This window comes from Palaemon carinicauda, chromosome 12 (genome assembly GCF_036898095.1).
Source record: "Palaemon carinicauda isolate YSFRI2023 chromosome 12, ASM3689809v2, whole genome shotgun sequence".
Classification (NCBI taxonomy): Eukaryota; Metazoa; Arthropoda; class Malacostraca; order Decapoda; family Palaemonidae; genus Palaemon; species Palaemon carinicauda.
Window position 1 is genome coordinate 21788703 of NC_090736.1, and position 14679 is coordinate 21803381.

The 14679-nt window shown below is 39.3% G+C and overlaps 1 long non-coding RNA gene across 1 annotated transcript in view; it reads left to right on the forward strand.

The window, feature by feature from the left end:
* Window positions 1–10654, forward strand: part of LOC137650529 (uncharacterized) — a 15503-nt gene extending 4849 nt beyond the window's left edge. Inside the window, exon 3 of the long non-coding RNA XR_011045978.1 lies at window positions 10533–10654. This is a non-coding gene — a long non-coding RNA (uncharacterized lncRNA). The remainder of the gene's footprint in view (window positions 1–10532) is intronic.
* The last annotated feature ends 4025 nt before the right edge of the window (window positions 10655–14679 follow it).

Genomic DNA, 14679 nt, shown 5'->3' on the forward strand with positions numbered 1-14679 from the left:
ACATGTGATGCCCTTCTTACAATCTCCAATGCTGTACAGAAAGCCCTTGATTGTGGTTAGTAAAGTTTGTATGATTGACCTTGATTTTAGTGCTGCCTTTGACCGTGTTAATCATGAGGCCCTTGTTTTCAAACTCAAACAGTTGGGAGTGGGTGGGTCGTTTCTTAGCATTATTATTGATTTTTTTTAAGTAATAAATCTCAAAGATTTGTTGTTGATGGGCACCATAGTGAGTATAGGAATGTGATATCCGGTGTTCCACAGGGTAGTGTTCTTGGTCCATTAATTTTCATACTATATACACATGACATTTGGTTTGGCCTAGAAAACAAGCTTGTTGCATATGCTACTTTCTTTGCATCAATTCCATCCCCTGAATGTAGATCTGGGGTTGGTGAATCCTTTAATAGAGATTTAGCTAAAATTAGTGTATGGTGCAAATTATGGGGTATGAAGTTGAATCCTAATAAACTCAAATTATGATTGTAAGTAGGTCAAGGACGGTGGCTCCTCAACATCCGGATCTCAGTATTGATAATGTTTCTTTGAATTTGTATGACTCTTTTAAAATTTTAGGTGTGATTTTCGGGAGTAAATTTACTTTTGAGAAACACATTAGGTCTGTGTCTTCTTCAATTGCACAAAAAATTGGCTTATTGAGAAAGTCTTACAGGATTTTCGGTGATCAATCTATTCTGAAGAAGTGTTTCAATTCTTTCATTCTACCTTGTTTTGAGTATTGTTCTCCTGTCTGGTGTTCAGCTGCTGATTCTCATCTTAATTTGTTGGACAGAAACTTACGGTCTATTAAATTTCTTATTCCTAATCTAGATATTAATCTTTGGCACCGTCGTTCAATTAGCTCATTATGCATGCTGCATAAGATTTTTCATAACTGTGACCATCCTTTACATTCAGATCTCCCTGGACAATTCTATCCTGATCGTAATATTAGGCAGGCAGTTTATTCTAATAGCCAGGCCTTATCCATCATGAGGCTCAATACTACACAGTATTCTAAAAGTTTTATTCCAGCTGTTACAAAGTTGTGGAATGATCTTCCTAATCAGGTAGTTGAATCAGTAGAACTTCAAAAGTTCAAATTGGAGCAAATTTTTTTATGTTCACCAGGCTGACATAAGCCTTTTAATAGTTTATATATGACATATCTGTTTTTGACGGTGTTAATAGTTTATATAGGACATATCTGTTTCAACGTTGTTACTGTTTTTAGAATGATTTAATGGTAATTTTTTATCAATATTTATTTATTTCCTTATTTCCTTTCCTCACTGGGCTATTTTTCCCTATTGGAGCCCTTGGGCTTTTAGTATCTGGCTTTTCCAACTAGGGGTTGTAGCTTAGCTAGTAATAATATATATATATATATATATATATATGAACATAAATATACAAAAATTTTTTATATAGTGTATATATATATATATATATATATATAATATATATATATATATATATATGTGTGTGTGTATACATATATAAATACTTATATATATATATATATATACATATATATTTATATGTATATATATATATATATATATATGTATATATATATATATATAAATATATATATATATATGTATTTAAATTTTTCGCCAGTAGATATTTTCATTAATTTATAAGCTGTAGTTTCCATAGCATTAGCAACATTGACTTGAGTAAATAACTAAAAACAATTGCTTAGACATACATATATATATATATATATATATATATTTATATTTATATATATATATATATATATGTATATATGCATTTATATAATATATATATATAACGGATTTTGAGCGAAGCGAAAAATCTATTTTTGGGTGAGATGGCCTGGTGAAGTTCCTATAGGGTAGCTTCCTAGGGTATATTACAACTACGGCGATATTCCCAGAGAATTTACCTTAAGGTACCATAATTCTAACTCCTGGAGCGAGTATCCCTCGTGAAAGGGATATCGCGACATATCAGAGGACGTATTCTAGACACGTCACATGGCAATCTACATCCTGGACAGAGATTTCGTCCCGTAGGAGGTGATTGACGAGATACGAATTCGGGAAAGAAAAAGGGGAGCCGCTCCCAAGGCTTCCCTATCCCCCGATTCGTATGCGTGCCTGGCGCCAATCCTGGCGCCATCTGTATTCCTTGTAGCGTACACGAGGTGCTACAGATACTGTATGTAGGGAGGGGTCCTACAGCCCTTTCTTAGAAAGGCAAGGGCGGGTCCATCAGGACGACATGGCCATCTCACCCAAAAATAGATTTTTCGCTTTGCTCAAAATCCGTTTTTTGGGCTCAAGCCATTTCGTCCTGATGGAAGTGTACCAGAGCATTACTGTATCTGTGGATTCTCAGAACGTGCTGTACTCCCCAGAGGTAATTTTTTCCCGGTCGACTAGACCTAGAGACCTAAGATGTTACCGTTATACATCTTTTCAACTAACTATAAACTATGTTAGAGCTTCCTGCCCCCTAAAGGGAAGAGTCCTACTAGACTCTGGAAAAGTCTCGAAGAGTACATATATCTAGATATGAATACCAGGCAAGCTAATATAGTGGTCTCGCCCTATATTAAGTAAAGCATAGTTTGTAAAGGACCACTGCGTCAATATGAAATATCGACCAGTTTTCCGCACAATACTTGTATTGGACAAAGGTTTTATATCCGCATAGGAGGAATACCAATGCAACATAGCTTGCATAAAGGAACAATTCTATTAGAATTATCACAGATAAGGTACATAAAATGAATGCTCGATTATACCAATAAATTGAAACAGGTGAAGGAGACGCAAGGTTCTCAAGAACCAGATTATTGACAGGCAATAAATAGACAGGTTAACCACAATTATATATATATATATATATATATATAATACATATATATATATAAGAAGAGGATAACCCAAAACTATAAGCATAAGTATGATAGTAAACAGAGCTTGTTTGTCTGAAAGAAGAACATTAGATGTCACTTTTAAGATACCGAGGTATCAAAGTCATAAAAGCCTGTATTACAAATCAATGACATTAGCGTTAGAAACGCTCGGCACACATGTCTGCACTTATGCTAGGTTCACCTTCGGAAATGGAACAGTCTGGATGGGCAACACAGTGCCCTCACTTAGTTTGTAGTACAGTATGTAACTACACACTCACCCTGGAATTAATCGTCCCAATTAAGACCACTGTTCCTCGCAGAGTTAAACAGTAGGGTTAACACCGCGACCCACTGCTACCACAGATCTCTTTTAGTTCCTCTACTTGCTTCGCATAGTGGCGAAAGAACACTCTGGAAGACTTCCAGCCAGTGTATGAACGGAGATGTTCAAAATCCATACAATTAAAGAAATTTAAGAATGAGGCAACTTTCCTCGGATCGTGACCTACGGGTGTATTATCAGGATCCGCTCTGCGAATAAAATATGTGATTTCGCTCTGAGTTGATTCAGAGATAAATTTGAGCCTGATGTTTCTCCCCTGAATAGTTGACCACCCTTGAAGTCTGAAGTTCTATGAAGATAGACCTTTAGGCATTCTACTGGACATAGAGATGCATCTTCTTTCAGAGGGCAGATTCTCCAGGGACCCCACCTGTTGGTGGGTAACTCATTCTTGGCGAGAAACGTAGGATCCGGAAACAGGTTCAGTTCTTCCCCATCCAGGAACTGAACACGACCTGCCTCTCTCGAGAGGCTACAATCTCACTAACCCTGGCCCCGGACGCGAGTGCAAAAATAGGAAAATAACTTTTTGTGTCAAATCCTTTAACGCACACTCTTCATTGCTCAACAGAGAAGCAAAATGAAGAACTTGTCTAAAGACAATGAAATGGGCTTTGGAGGTGCTGAAGGTCTGAGCCTAGCACAGGCTTTCGGGACTTTATTAAAGATCTCGTTACCTAGGTCGACCTGGAAGGCATATAGAATGGGTCTTGTCAAAGCAGACTTACACGCTGAAATCGTGTTCGCGGCCAACCCTTGACCATGGAGGTGGGGAAAAAAGATAAGCAGAAGTCTGTCAAGATCTCCTGCGGAATCTTCGCCTTGACAAAAGGCCACCCATTTTCTCCAAGATGACTCATATTGCCTTCTAGTAGATTTGCACTTATATTCCTCAAGGAGTCTATACTGGCTTTCGAAATCCCGAAACGCTTTCTCACCGCTAGGGAGAAAATCATGAGCTGCAGGGTCCAGGTTTTCTGTAATGAAGCGCAGACAGTTGACTTCTGGGCTCGCTGGGTCAGAACTGGATCTGGTAGTGGGGTACAAACTTCAGCTACAGTTCCAATGCCAGGAGGAACCACACGCTGTTCGGGACCACTTGGGGGCCACTATTGCCGCTACCCTTTGAAGGATCTCAGTTTGTTGAGGACCCTCAACAGAAGGTTGTGAGGAGGGAACAGATAAATCTTGGACCATCTGTTCCAGTCGAGGGACATCGCGTCCACTGCTTCCGCTAAGGGGTCCTCGTACGGGGCACGTACAGGGGCAACTTCTTGTTGTCTTTCGTCGCAAAGAGGTCTATCTGCAGTTCTGGGACTGATTCAGAATGAAGGAGAATGATCCTGCGTCTAAGGACCCATTCCGACTCTATCGGTGTGAACCTGGATAGAGCGTCCGCTGTCACATTGCGGACTCCTTGAAGGTGAACTGCCGACAGGTACCACTTCTTCTTTTCCGCCAATCGGAAGACGGCCAACATCACCTGTTGAGAGGTGGGTGACCTCGATCCTTGTCGAATTCAAGTATCTCACAACTACCTCGCTGTCAATCATCACCTTATGTGGATCGAATGACGCAGGGAGACTTTCTTTAAGGTAAGGAGCACTGCCCTAGCCTCTAGAAAGTTTTATGTGAAAGGTCATGAATAGCCTGGACCAAGTCCCCTGGACTTTTTTCCGATGAGAGTGACCTCCCCATCCCTCCTTCGAGGCGTCTGAGTGAATCGTCACCGACGGGGGAGGTGGCTGAAGAAGAACCTGACTTCTTTAGATGTCTGGCTTGGGACCAAGGCCTGAGAAGAGTACTTAGCCGAAGCGGCTGGTCTTCTCAGATCTCTTCACGCGTTTGATGCATAACTTCTCCAAACTCCGATTGCATCCTTTAGCTGTGCTCTTAGCACTGGGTCTGTCACCGAAGCAAACTGGAGAGAGCGCAGTACTCTCTCCTGCTCGTGTCTTGATATCCTTTCGGAATCTTGAAGTCTCTTGACAGAACCCGCTATCCCTCCTTCCTTTTCCTTCGCCGAGGTGGAGAAACGGTGTGACAAAAGGTCCCAGTGGATTCTCAGCCACTGGAACTTTTGAGATGGAGAAAGTCGAGACTTTTTCTGTTGATCTTGAAGCCTAGGTACTCTAGGAACTGGATCACTTGACTGGAAGCTTGCAAGCATTCTGTCTCGGATGCTGCCCACACCAACCAGTCGTCCAGGTAGGCTACTACCTGAATTCCCTTTAGGCGAAATTGTTTGAGAGCTACGCTCGCAAGCTTCGTAAAAATCCTTGGGCTATGTTTAGCCTGAATGGCATGGCTCCGAAGGCGTATAGTCTTCGTTGTAGCCTGAACCCTAGGTAGGGGGAGAGTCGATGGCTAATTGGAATGTGCCAGTAGGCGTCTGACAAGTCTATAGAGACGGAATATGCCCTTCTGGGCAGTAAGGTCATTATGTGTTGCAGTGTTAGCATTTTGAATTTGCAATTCACTATGAACTTGTTAAGTGGCGACAAGTCCAGAATGACTCTGAGCTTTTCCGAGTCTCTTCTTGGGAACACAAAACAGCCTCCCTTAGAAATTGATGGGCTTCACCCTTTTTCTCCAACAGTTCTTGAACGTACTCCTCCATAACGGGGGTGGAGTGTTGGAAAAACCGAAGGCACGGGGGTGGAGTGCTGTACCAGCTCCCGCCCAGTCCATTCTTGAGTAGGCTGTGGGCCCAGGGATCGAAGGTCCACCGATCCCGAAATTTCAGAAGTCTCCCTCCTACCGGTATCACCTCACTTGGACTGCCGTCCTGAGGTCTTGCCTTCCTGACCATGACCACCCCTGAGTCCCCTTCCCCTTGAGGGGCGTCTAGACGAGTCTCTGGCTGCTCCTCTAGGCTTTGCTCGAAAGGAAGTAGACTGCCCTTCGAACGCTGGGGTGAATGCCGTGGACTGTGTCGACACGGCCTGGGGGTACCCACTGAAAGGTGGTCGGGGTTTGTGCCACGATCTGGGGCACTGGGGGCAATGGCAATTGCAGTTGCTGTTGCTGTCTAAGAGGCTTGGCTGGCCGAGACGGTAGCCTAGTCCTCATAGTCTTCTTCTTTGGTTGAGAACCCTCATCCGGGGAAGACTTTCTTTTGATAGCCAGGCCCCACTTCTGGAGAAGGTTTCTATTCTCCAAGGCGGCTTTATCAACAGCTTCTTTGACCAAGTCGGTAGGGAAAAGGGGTCTTTTCCCCAAATGTTGGAGGAGATTAGTTTCTTTAGCTCGTGCCTCACCGTAGCCGAGGTAAACACGAACTCCCTACAAGCTCTCCTTGCCTTGACGAAGCCATAAAGGTCCTTCGTCACTGTGGCCCAGATGAGGCTTGGCCACTACCATGAACATTTCATGGACCTTGGGTCACTTGCCATCGTCTCGAGAGTAGTCTGAAGAGACATTGAGGCAGTCAGTCCTTTCTTTGTATCGAACTCACTTCGCAAAAGAAAGTCAGACAGCTTAGGGGGGTCCTTGCCGAACTGACGTCCGGCAATATCAGCCTCCAACTTTCCCACTGAGAACGTAAGATGGACGTTCTTCCAGTCTTTGTGGTCCATAGGCAGGGCCAGCGACAAGGGTTTACACTCCTCTAGGGAGGGGCAAGACTTGCCGGCCTCGATTGCTTTTAGTACAGCCAGAAACCTTTTCTGTAAAAAGGGGAAGGCTCTAGTAGGCGAGGACACAAAGGAAGGGAGCTTCCTATTCAATGCAGCTACCTTTTGAGTTAGAGAAGCCCCTCTCTTTCATCGAGGATGAAAGTAGAGCTTGAGCCTTAGCATGGTCCATCACTATGACCTCCTTCGGCTCTGTCTCCTCCTTTGAAGCTGGTTCCTTCCTCAGCCGGACATAACAGTCCGGATATGATGCCTTGCTGGGCCAGAATTCCAGCCTCCAGGGGAACTGAGCCCAGCTTATCCGAGATGACGATTTTTCCAGTTGTCATCGGCATGTGCTCAGCATACCTCCATGGGTTAGCATCTGAGCACAAGGGAAGGTCTTTCACATTGAGCTTTTTCTGGGGCCCATGTGATTCTGCAAGGCACTGCATTCGCAGTTCCATGGCAGCCCGCCTTCTCCTGATTCTCCTTCTGCATTTGTTGGATCATTCCAACAATAGAAGAGAGGGTCTGTCCCAGCTCTACTGGGAGACCGGCCGATGTAGAGGGGCTCGAACTTCATCCTGGGCTTCTGCCAGGAGGTCTTCCTCCTGACACCCGTCCACATCAGACATCCTGTCATCTAGCTGGATGTCTTGCATCGCGACCGCGACTTCAGCATCCACCTGGATCTGAACTTAGGGGATCTCCTCTTGAGGCTGGGGAATCACTGCATCAGCTGATGCCTTAGGGAAAGGATACGCCCTCATCTTCTCACTTGGAAGATAAGGGCCAGAAGTGTTCCTTTGAGAAGCCCCTTACCCAGGTACGAAGCTTCTTCCTAGCTATTTAATTGTCTCATTAATCAGGTTAGTGCACACAGTACATACCTGAGGGTCCCAATACCGGAGATCATCCTTGGAGACAGCGTATGCTGCGTGTCTCCTACACAAACTCATGTCCGCAGAGGTTCTTGCTGCTGACATTGCAGAAAGCACTTCCCCACTTCGGAGTGTCCTTCTGTAAAGAGAAGAAATTTCCATGATTATCAAGTGAACTATGTATCACTGGATATGCATAGTATAGCATAACAATTCAGAAAGGAAAGACACACACTTGTGTTTCCCTCACAACCCATTGTTGTAGCCTTCCAGATAATAAAATCAAAAATGGTTTATCTCTTCTAGAGTAACCAATGCAAGGTTTCCAGAGGAAACAGGTGGAGCTCACACCTAAGCAATGATTTTAAAATCCTGGATAATAGACAGGGAAGAACTCAGCGTCCTATCTGAGGGCAACAGCAAAGGGGGTGTGCAAGAAAACACAATAGTGTTAGAAGATACAGTGCTGTACCAAAACCCTTACTATAGTTTTCTTCTTACTGTATATGCTATACAGAAGAATACTAGTACAGTATAGGGGGATGTGTGCCGGCCTGCCTTTGCCGGCCGGCACACACCACAGCTAGCTTTAAAGTATACTACTTAACAGCTATAGGGCGGCAGCACTCTGGTTCAAATGCCTGTGCCGGTCGGCAGCAACTGCCGGCCGGTAACAGCCAGTGTTGGCCGGCAATGGCTGCCGGCCAGCAACTACACAAGGTAGTACCCAGCTGCCGGCCACACTCTTGGTGACCGGCAGGACAAGGACTGACATAAGCCGGCCGGCAAAGGTACAAGACCGATGCCAGCCGGCAGCAAAAGAACCAGAACACTACACCTGCCCGGCTGCCGGCCTCATAGGCCGGCAGCCGGGACAGGTACAGCACTAGAAGAAAAATAGAATGGATGCCGGATAAGAGTGTACACAACCTCCAAGCCCGGCAACCGAAAGAGTGCATATAAGGAAGGGGAGAAACTAATTCAGGCTTCCTTGACCAATGCCGTCCGGCTCTGCCGGCAGGCATGGATGAGGGACCAAGAGAGGTCCGGGCAGCACTCGAAAACATAAGACCCTTGCCGCCAGCAGCTCTGCCGGCCGGCAATGGGCTGAGTCAATTCCACATCCCAACCTATACTAGGTCCAGAGTAGAACGACATACAGTACAGTAAGACCCCTGCCGGCCAGCTCTGCCGGCCGGCAAGGTACAGTACAGTAATGGCTAGGCCATTACGGAGATAGAGGGGGAAGGGACAAGAGGGTCCTGCCAACCTTGCTTTAGTGATAGATCACCCGCAGCCAAGAAACTTATCTTAGCCTAAGGGAGATCTAAGGGGAAAGGCCAGCAATACTTGCCAGCTTCCAGAGCACCAAAGCAGGGAAGGCGTTGCTACTCCCAAGGGAAGAACTTATCCTCCCCCGAGAACAGTAACAGGACTAGTCTGGTAGATCACAAAAGAAGGAATCATAACTACAGAAACCTTCGGTAGTGACCTAAGGGAGCTAAGCTCCCTTTGTATGTGTTAGGTCAGCGAGGGGGACTCTGCCCCAAGCCAGACAACACAGACTCAGACTAAAAACTCTGTTGTTCTGTCCCTCTTGAACCATAACTACAGGAACAGGAAGGTACAGTAACACCCTAGTATAGTTTTATCGAAAATAAATTCGGAAAAAACCACTTAGGGATAAGCCCAAGGCTTAAACAGAGGGAAAGGGATTGCATACCTTCTCCGAAGAAAAGAAAGCAACCGGGGAGTATGATAAAGTATACTAAGGCTCCATAAGCAATTAGCCTAGGCACCAAGAGAATCGATTACCTAATTCACCGAAACTCACACGTATACAATCTTGGAAATATTCCACACAGTCTAAAATGTATAAAATATAGCCTAAAGCTTCAATAAAATTTTAATTACACTCGGAAAAACCAAAATCATGCATGAAGTACTAGGACCAAACGACTAGGCTACATGGCCTAGCGTAGGCCAGAATGGCGAATACTTCGCCAAATAATACTAAGCACGAAAGGAAATCCTATGTAAAGCTAAATAGCTAAAATTTATTAAAGCAAAACAACCAGGAATGTCGCTCTGACTAACTAATTTATGCCTAGCGAGCGACAGTGTCCAGGACACCTCTGGTAGGCTACGGCTCTGGTATCAAAGATTAATCTTATTAATCACTCAAAATTTTACCAAGAGCCTACATTTATACATAACAGACACTATACTCAACTTATCAGAGGCCAACAAAGACGGAAAAGCCATGAAAAGCCGAATAAATCCAAGATTTGCGAGAAAAACAGGAAAAAACACCGAGTTGTTAAGCTACGCAAAAAGGAATACAGATGGCGCCAGGATTGGCGCCAGGCACGCATACGAATCGGGGGATAGGGAAGCCTTGGGAGCGGCTCCCCTTTTTCTTTCCCGAATTCGTATCTCGTCAATCACCTCCTACGGGCCGAAATCTCTGTCCAGGATGTAGATTGCCATGTGACGTGTCTAGAATACGTCCTCTGATATGTCGCAATATCCCTTTCACGAGGGATACTCGCTCCAGGAGTTAGAATTCTGGTGCCTTAAGGTAAATTCTCTGGGAATATCGGCGTAGTTGTAATATACCCTAGGAAGCTACCCTATAGGAACTTCCATCAGGACGACATGGCTTGAGCCCAAATATATATATATATATATATATATACATACATATATATTTATATATATATATATATATATATATGTACATAAATTCCTATGTGTTTGTATGTATATGTTATATGAGGTTTTGTCCCAAGCAGGTACTCGAGTCGTCCTACCCTCAGTAAGTCAAGGAAGTTCGTCTGCTTCACACTATTACTCACATGAGTCAGACCATTTCCCTTCATCTCATCCAGGGGCTGCTCATAATTCTTCCTCTGTTGAAGGTAAGAAATCAACCTCTCTCTCTCTCTCTCTCTCTCTTCTCTCTCTCTCTCTCAAATATTTATACATATTATATATATATATATATATGCCTTCATCATCATCAGCCGTTGCTAGTTCACTGCAAAACAAAGGCCTTAGACATATCCTTTCATTTACATGAGTTTATGGTCTTTCTATGCCAGTCCACACCAGCAAAATTTCTTAGTTCGTCAATCAATCGTCTCCTTATCCTTCTCTTGCTTCGTTTGCAATTCCCCTGGGACCCATTCTGTTATCCTTATATTCTGAAGGTCCATATATAATTTGTCATTCTCATCATATGTCATGCTCTTCTTTTTTTTCTTTTTCTTAAATGTTAGAATATCCTTTACTTTAGATTGATGTCATGGTCATGGTGCTCTTTTTTTGTCTCTAAGTGTTATCCCTATCATTATTCATTCTTAAGCTCTTTGAGTTGTAACTAGTTTAATTTCTAAGGGTTTAGTAAACCTCCAAATTTCTGATGCAAAAGTTAATACAGGTAGGACCATCCGGTTTGAATACATTTCTTTTAGAGAAAGTGGCATTTTTCGTTTCATAATCTCATTTTTTTTACCAAATACTCTCCCTCCTATGGTTATCCTTCTTTAAATTTCGGCCTCGTGTCTTGGTGAATCACTTACTGTCTGCCTTTAGTATATATATTTATTACCAATCTCTAGATCTTCCACTGTTTTCCTTATTTATTGTCTCTGCATTTCCATTAGGTATTATATTAATTTTAGACATACTAATTTTCATTCCTACATATCTACTTTCTCTTTTCAGATCTACTATCCTCTATTCCTATTCCTCCCATAATTGATTAAATATAACGACTGTATGGTCTATGAAAATCTTAAGTTGTGAGGTTTTCCCCATTAATGGTAATTCCTACATTTTCCCAATCTAAATTCTTAGAAACTTCGAGGCATGCTGTAAATAATTTACGGAAGATGGGGTGTCCATGTCTAACCCCTTTCTCAATCGGAATTTTCTAACATCTTTCTGAAGTTATACACATCTTCAAGTCAAATGCTTTCTCATAGCCTATAAATGTCATGAATAGTGGGTTTGTCATACTGAGTTGATTTTTCTATTAGTTGGTTAATTACATGGATGTGTTCAATTGTCAAATACCCGTTTCAAAGAGACATACAAAAACAGCAAGACTTTAATACATGTATATATATATATATATATATGTGTGTGTGTGTATATATATATATATATATGTATATACATATATATATATATATATATATTCATATATATATTTATGAATACACACACACACACACATATATATATATATATATAAATATATATATATATATATAAATATATATATATATATATATACAGCGGTATATATATATATATATATGTGTGTATATATATATATATATATAAATATATATATATACAAATATAATATATATATATATACATATATACATACATATATATATATATATATATGTATATATATATCCATATATATATATATATATATACATATATATATATATATATGGCTTAATGATGACACACACTACCGTATCTCTCTCTCTCTCTCTCTCTCTCTCTCTCTCTCTCTCTCTCTCTCTATATATATATATATATATATATGTATATATATATATATATATATGACTGTAAGTATACAAAGTATACAGGTATATATATGATTCTATATAAATTCCTCTATATGTGTATATTCATATAATTATAAATAATATATATACATGCATACACGTATGTGTAAATACAATATATATATATATATATATATATAGAGAGAGAGAGAGAGAGAGAGAGAGGAGAGAGAGAGAGAGAGAGAGATAGATCGATAAATGTACATATTCAGTATCCAGTGAAAATTTGTTTGACAGAATTAATTCCTTTCTATAAAAAGAGGAAAAAAAAAATTCTATTGTTACTTAATCATATTGCCTTTCATGTCATCAACATCAGACCCTCCATATTATGCCAATTGTGGTTATGCTGATGACTGCAAGAATTCATATGAGCGTAGACACGTCTGCTAATGCATTTACTATATCAAATAATTAATTTGGAAAAAAGATATGCATTAAGTCCTTTTTGTTTATTTATAAAAGAAGATATATAAAAACATTATTGATTTATATTTTTGAATACTTTCTGTTTCGTTTGTATTTTACAAATTTTTATAGTTTAGATATGGAATTGCATTTTAATGTTGATACTGTTCTTTTTATCAAGTTCATTACTTCTCTTGCAGTTTATTTATTTACTTTCTTTACTGGGCTATTTTTTATTTCCCTTTTGGAGCCCTTAGGCTTATAACATTCTTCTCTTTCAACTAGGGTTGTAGTTTAGCTAGTAGTAGTAACAACAACAACAACAACAACAAATACCCAAATATAATAATAATAATAATAATAATAATAATAATAATAATAATAATAATAATAATAAAGGAAGTAGAACCTACATCCAAACACATATACATGATTTTCTCTCTCTCTCTCTCTCTCTCTCTCTCTCTCTCTCTCTCTCTCTCCTCCCAGTGTTTCCATTATGTCAATCAGTATATTAATATAAATTTCCCAACCTATTTTCGTGAATCATCGGGAGTTTTTCATAGCAGAGAACTTCATTCTTATGACAACAACAAACAACAACAACAACAACAACAACAACAATTGCATATCCCTAATATACCAGTAAATCTATTTTTTCCAAAGATTATTCAATTTGCATTCTTTAAATATTTATTCAATTATTAACATTTACCAGGCATTAATCATCATTCAGTTTCTAATTTCAGAATTATCACTCAATTTCGACTCTTAAAATTTCTAATTTCAATATCCATTTCTAATCCAGGATTTATCTCTTTCCAGGTCACCACTTAACCCACAATTTGTCAGCGGCTGTGATTAATGTAGTTTAAGTTCTATACAATATATTTTATGGAAATTATATGGAAAAAAGCATATATGTATGTTTACGTGTCAAATAAATGTTTAAACAATGCTACTTGAACTATCGAAGGATATAGCGCAGCACAGATTTGTATATTTTGTACATATTGTATAAATTAAAGACTGCGTGAAATATTTCTATCTGTCCTAGTGAGGAGCTGAACGATTTATCATATCTTCCACTGTTTACAAAACCTTTTCTTTACGTGATATATTAAATTATATATATATAGTATATATAATATATATATATATAAATATATATATATATATATATATATATGCATATATATGTGTGTGTTTATATATATATATATATATATATGTATATTATATATATATATATATATGTATATATATATGTATATATATATATATATATGTGTGTGTATATGTTTATATATTTATATATATATATATATATATAAATGTATATACACAAATATGTGTTTGCGTATATATATATATATATATACATATATATATACATAAATTATATATTTATATACATATATATGCATATATATATATATATATATATATGTTTATATACATATATATATATATATATATATATGGCATATAATCAACAGAATAAGAATAATTATATTGGCGATATCATCTTAAATTGTTAATCAAAAATAAATAATTACAGACAAGTAATGACGTCACAGGTGAAGACCAGATAATAAAATATTAATATGTTGATGTAAAAATAAACAATCATTGATTTATAGACGTCAGAAGCTGTCTTGTTTATTCTGAGATCTTGGGTCAAGAAATGGATATCCTAAGGTGCCCGAGAATAAAATATAATGTGGACAAAATAAACAATGCAGATTTACACTCGTATATTATATTCATGTACAGTGTGTTTAAATATACATTATAGATTTACGAACTTCCATAAAGAAATACTAACAATACCTACACACATATTATATATATATTATATATATATGTATATATATATATATATATATAAATACATATATATAATATATACATATATATATATATATATATGTGT